Genomic DNA, 6,664 nt, shown 5'->3' on the forward strand with positions numbered 1-6,664 from the left:
GAGGGAGTCCTGATGGTGTTGCAGAAGTCCTGAAGGTGTTGCAGGAGTCCTGATGGCGTTGAGGGAGTCCTGATGGTGTTGCAGGAGTCCTGATGGCGTTGAGGGCCTCCTGATGGTGTTGCAGGAGTCCTGATGGCGTTGAGGGCCTCCTGATGGTGTTGCAGGAGTCCTGATGGCGTTGAGGGCCTCCTGATGGTGTTGCAGGAGTCCTGATGGCGTTGAGGGCCTCCTGATGGTGTTGCAGGAGTCCTGATGGCGTTGAGGGCCTCCTGATGGTGTTGCATGAGTCCTGAAGGTGTTGCAGGAGTCCTGATGGCGTTGAGGGAGTCCTGATGGCGTTGAGGGAGTCCTGATGGCGTTGAGGGACTCCTGATGGTGTTGCATGAGTCCTGATGGCGTTGAGGGAGTCCTGATGGTGTTGCAGAAGTCCTGAAGGTGTTGCAGGAGTCCTGATGGCGTTGAGGGAGTCCTGATGGTGTTGCAGGAGTCCTGATGGCGTTGAGGGAGTCCTGATGGTGTTGCAGGAGTCCTGATGGCGTTGAGGGAGTCCTGATGGCGTTGCGGGAGTCCTGATGGCGTTGAGGGACTCCTGATGGTGTTGCAGGAGTCCTGATGGCGTTGAGGGAGTCCTGATGGCGTTGAGGGAGTCCTGATGGTGTTGCAGAAGTCCTGAAGGTGTTGCAGGAGTCCTGATGGCGTTGAGGGAGTCCTGATGGTGTTGCAGGAGTCCTGATGGCGTTGAGGGAGTCCTGATGGCGTTGAGGGAGTCCTGATGGCGTTGAGGGACTCCTGATGGTGTTGCAGAAGTCCTGAAGGTGTTGCAGGAGTCCTGATGGCGTTGAGGGAGTCCTGATGGCGTTGAGGGAGTCCTGATGGCGTTGAGGGAGTCCTGATGGTGTTGCAGGAGTCCTGATGGCGTTGAGGGACTCCTGATGGTGTTGCAGAAGTCCTGAAGGTGTTGCAGGAGTCCTGATGGCGTTGAGGGAGTCCTGATGGCGTTGAGGGACTCCTGATGGTGTTGCAGAAGTCCTGAAGGTGTTGCAGGAGTCCTGATGGCGTTGAGGGAGTCCTGATGGCGTTGAGGGAGTCCTGATGGTGTTGCAGGAGTCCTGATGGTGTTGCAGAAGTCCTGATGGTGTTGCAGGAGTCCTGATGGTGTTGAGGGAGTCCTGATGGCGTTGAGGGAGTCCTGATGGTGTTGCAGGAGTCCTGATGGCGTTGAGGGACTCCTGATGGTGTTGCAGAAGTCCTGAAGGTGTTGCAGGAGTCCTGATGGCGTTGAGGGAGTCCTGATGGCGTTGAGGGACTCCTGATGGTGTTGCAGGAGTCCTGATGGCGTTGAGGGAGTCCTGATGGCGTTGAGGGACTCCTGATGGTGTTGCAGAAGTCCTGAAGGTGTTGTAGGAGTCCTGATGGCGTTGAGGGAGTCCTGGTGGCGTTGAGGGAGTCCTGATGGTGTTGCTGGAGTCCTGATGGTGTTGCAGAAGTCCTGATGGTGTTGCAGGAGTCCTGATGGCGTTGAGGGAGTCCTGATGGCGTTGAGGGACTCCTGATGGGGTTGCAGAAGTCCTGAAGGTGTTGCAGGAGTCCTGATGGTGTTAAGGGAGTCCTGATGGCGTTGAGGGAGTCCTGATGGTGTTGCAGGAGTCCTGATGGTGTTGCAGAAGTCCTCATGGTGTTGCAGGAGTCCTGATGGTGTTGAGGGAGTCCTGATGGCGTTGAGGGAGTCCTGATGGTGTTGCAGGAGTCCTGATGGCGTTGAGGGAGTCCTGATGGCGTTGAGGGAGTCCTGATGGTGTTGCATGAGTCCTGATGGTGTTGCAGGAGTCCTGAAGGTGTTGCAGAAGTCCTGATGGCGTTGAGGGAGTCCTGATGGCGTTGAGGGAGTCCTGATGGCGTTGAGGGACTCCTGATGGTGTTGCGGGAGTCCTGAAGGTGTTTCAGGAGTTCTGATATTGTTGCAGGAGTCCTGGTGGTGTTGCGGGAATCCTGATGGTGTTGCGGGAATCCTGATGGTGTTGCAGAAGTCCTGAAGGTTTTGTAGGAGTCCTGATGGTGTTGCATGAGTCCTGATGGTGTTTCAGGAGTTCTGATATTGTTGCAGGAGTCCTGGTGGTGTTGCGGGAATCCTGATGGTGTTGCGGGAATCCTGATGGTGTTGCAGAAGTCCTGAAGGTTTTGTAGGAGTCCTGATGGTGTTGCATGAGTCCTGATGGTGTTGCAGAAGTCCTGATGGTGTTGTGGGAATCCTGATGGTGTTGCATGGATGACTCACAGGTATTACATAGATAAGTGCCTGATATTGCATTAATGACCAACTGGGTTTGCATAAAGGACACTAATGCTACTGGAGAAATACTTCTCGTAGGACTACATTTTCCACCTGACTCGATCCTCTGTACAAAGCGCCACCTATCTTGTACAAACGACTCGCTCCTCTTGTACAAACGAGTAACTCCTCTTGTACAAATCGCAGCCTATCTTGTACAAACGATTCGCTCCTCTTGTACAAACGACTCGCTCCTCTTGTACAAAGCACCGTCTATCTTGTACAAACGACTCGCTCCTCTTGTACAAAGCGCCGCCTATCTTGTACAAACGATTCGCTCCTCTTGTACAAAGCGCAGCCTATCTTGTACAAACGATTCGCTCCTCTTGTACAAAGCGCCGCCTATCTTGTACAAACGACTCGCTCCTCTTGTACAAAGCACCGTCTATCTTGTACAAACGACTAACTCCTCTTGTACAAAGCGCAGCCTATCTTGTACAAACGATTCGCTCCTCTTGTACAAAGCGCCGCCTATCTTGTACAAACGACTCACTCCTCTTGTACAAACGACTCACTCCTCTTGTACAAACGACTCACTCCTCTTGTACAAACGATTCGCTCCTCTTGTACAAAGCGCCGCCTATCTTGTACAAACGACTCGCTCTTCTTGTACAAAGCGCAGCCTGTCTTGTACAAACGACTCACTCCTCTTGTACAAACGACTCGCTCCTCTTGTACAAAGCGCCGCCTATCTTGTACAAACGACTCGCTCTTCTTGTACAAAGCGCCGCCTATCTTGTACAAACGACTCGCTCCTCTTGTACAAACGACTAGCTCCTCTTGTACAAAGCGCAGCCTATCTTGTACAAGCAACTAGCTCCTCTTGTACAAACGACTCGCTCACCTCCTGCCATGAACGACCCCTCGAGCCACAACGGGACGACCTCACTTTGCTTATCACTATTATCTTTGTTTTTCTCTGATTTGTTTGCAATAAAGGAAGAGATGAATAAGTATGTGAATGGATAGAATGAATAAAATTGAATGAATGAATGAATGAATAGACAGATAAAGAGATAGTTAGATAGATAAAGGAAATGCTGTGCAAATTAATACATAATAGATGAATAGATAATGAAATAAATGTGCGAATAAACAAACAAATAATGACACTCAAAAGAGAAATAGAAGGCGAAAAAATTAAAGGAGAGAGAAAGAGAAGAAGAGAGAAATAGAGGAAGAAAGAGAGAGAAGGAGAAGGAAAAAGAAGGAACGCGAAGAGAGAAAAGGAGAGAAAAATAATAAGAGAGAGAGAGAAAGAGAAGAAGAGCGAAAGAGAGAGAAATAGAGGAAAAGTGAGAGAAAGATTAAAAGAAAGAGAGAGAAGGAGAGAGAAAGAGCAAACGAAATGAACGGATGAAAAGACAATATTAATTAAGACAAAATACTCCCGATCTCCAACATCTACGAATAAAGGAATAGTTAAATGGAGGAATAAACGCATGAAATATCTAAAAATAAATAAAAATAAAAGGTAAAACAATGAACAAATAAGTAAATAAATAAAGACAAAATGGAAAAGAAAAACAAACTAGCTCGTTTTAAAAATCTGGAATTTTAAAAATTTACGTAAAGATGAAACTGAAATAAAAATCCTTTTGTAATAAATGAATAAATTAAATAAAAATCTCTCACTCCTCGTAAAGCAACAACAACAACAACAACGACAACAACAACAACAACAAAGACAACGACAATAACAACATCGACGACGACGACAACAACAACGGCAACAACAACAGCAACAACAACAACAACGGCAATAACAACAATGACAACAACAAAGACGATAACAACAACCATAATGACAACAACAACAACAACGACAACAACAACAACAACGACAACAACAACAACAACAGCAACAACAACAACACCGAAATCCGTCCTCTGATTTTGCGGGAGAGAAGCGTCTTCAGCACCACCCCCCAAATACGAAATGACATTGATCACTTCCTCTCTCTCTCTCTCTCTGTCTATCTCTTTTCTCTCTCTCTCTCTCTCTCTCTCTCTCTCTCTCTCTCTCTCCCTCTCTCTCTCTCTCTCTCCGCTCTCTCTCCCTCTCTCTCTCTTATAGCGTCTCTTTTATCTCTCTCTGTTTCTCTCTTTCATTTTTTTCTCTCTCTTACAGCGTCTCTCTTCTCACTCTTCTCTCTCTCTCTCTTTCTTTTCTTTCTTTCTTTCTTTCTCTTTCTCTGTTTTTTCTATCTTTTTTCTTCCTCCCACCCCCCCTCTCTCTCTATCTCTCTCTCTCTCTCTCTCTCTCTCTCTCTCTCTCTCTCTTTCTCTCTGTCTGTCTGTCTGTCTCTCTCTCTCTCTCTCTCTCTCTCTCTCTCTCTCTCTCTCTCTCTTTCCTCTCTCTCTCTCTCTCTCTCTCCCTCTCTCTTTCTATTATTCTCTCTCTCTCCCTCCTCACACCCCCATCGCAAAGGCCACGCAAATGTCAAACTCCGAAGCCACTGTAACACCTGTCGGACTCCGCTGGCCTCAGGATAATAGGGGAGGGGGGAGGGGGGAGGGAGAGGGTGGGGGAGGAGGGGGTAGGGGAGGGAGAGAGAGGAGGGAGGAAGGGAAGGGAGAGGGAAGGGGGAATGGGGGATGGGGGGAGGAGGGGGGGGGAGAGGGAGGGGGAAGGGGGGATGGGGGATGGGAGGGGAGGGAGGATGGGTGATTGGAGGGGGGGAAGGGGAGGGAGGGAGAGGAAGGGGGTAGGGGAGGGAGGGGAAAGGGGATGGGGGAGGGAGGAGGGAGGGTGAAAGAGAGACTCTTTGTTTTACCTGAGATAGAATGGGGGTGGGGGTGGGGTGGGGAGGGGGGGGGCGTGAAGAGATTAAGGTGAGAGAGAGAGAGAGGAGTGAGAGGAAAGAAATGGAGAGAGGATTAGGAGGAAGGAGAGCGAAGGAGGGAGAGAAAGAGAAAGGAGAAGAGAGAGGGGAGAGATAAAGGAAGGGAGGGGGGGAGAGAAAGTGAGAGGAAAGAGAGATAAAGAGAAGGAGGAGAAAAGAACGAGAAGGAGACAAAAAGTAAAGGAAAGAGAAAGTGAAAGAGTGAGAAAGAGAAAGAGAAGAAGAGCGAAAGAGAGGAAGAACAAAAGAGAAGGAGAGCGAAAGAAAGGAAGAGAGAAAGAGAGGAAGAACAAAAGAAAAGGAGAAAGAAAGAGAAGAAAAGCGAAAGAGAAGGATAAAGAAAGAGAAGAAAAGAGAAAGAGAAGAAGACCAAAAATAAAAGAAGATCGAAAAAAACACACACGAGAAAACGAGACAAAGCAGAAAAAAAAAAAAAAAAAATATAGGGGGGTGGACCAGTCCAGTCACCTGTACACGCCACAGGTGTTTGGGCCAACAGCTGTTGTCGTTGCAGCTGCCTCACGTCCCAAACCGTTGTTCTCTGTTGCTACAACTATCCCTCCGCCTTGCCCTTGGCCATGCGGGAGAAAGGGAAATATTACCCACAATCCTCTGCCAACCAGGGAAAGGAGAACAACAAAAACAAAACAGCATCGCAAGTCAATCAACCGCATTGCTTGATATCATGTGGTTGCAACAGACAACAGTGATTTATTATAGAATGACGATGCTGATTATGTGATAGTAATTATGTAGAGGAAGAAATGGAATGGAATTAAGGAAATAATAGAGAGGAGGACGATAGAGGTTTCGAAACAAAGGAAAACGGTTTGGATTCCATAAAGAGGGTGGCGATACATAAATCTATTTGTCTATACTTTTGTCTATCCATCCGTTCGCTTAGCTGTGTGTCTATATATGCATACATGTATTTATGTATGTATGTATGAATGTATGTATGTATGTATAGATTGATGGATGGATGGATGGTTGTATGGATGTATCTACCTATGCATGTATACTGTGTTTATGTACACACACACACACACACACACACACACACACACACACACACACATATATATATATATATATATATATATATATATATATATATATATATATTTCTTGGGAAAAAATGCCGTTTGAACCAAGACGCCCAAATCTGTTCAAAGGTGAATTCTCAAAGAAAAAAAATCGAAAGAGTAAACAGAAAAATAATCTATAAATTTCTGATTGAATACCATTAAAGAAAAAAAAAATCATATACATACATACATACATATATATATATTTATATATATATATATATATATATATATATATATATATATATATAAATTTGAAACCGGTTTGAAATTCAAAAGCTGTTCAAAAGATATAATGATTCATCAACTGCCACTCATATGACCTGCTTATTCTCTGATTTAATTTTCTTTATCTATAATTAACATCTAAATCTGAGAGATAGGAATCAGGCAAATACAAA

The sequence above is a fragment of the Penaeus japonicus genome, unplaced genomic scaffold (assembly GCF_977035675.1).
Source record: "Penaeus japonicus unplaced genomic scaffold, GWHDUDI00000001_assembly GWHDUDI00000023, whole genome shotgun sequence".
Taxonomy (NCBI): Eukaryota; Metazoa; Arthropoda; class Malacostraca; order Decapoda; family Penaeidae; genus Penaeus; species Penaeus japonicus.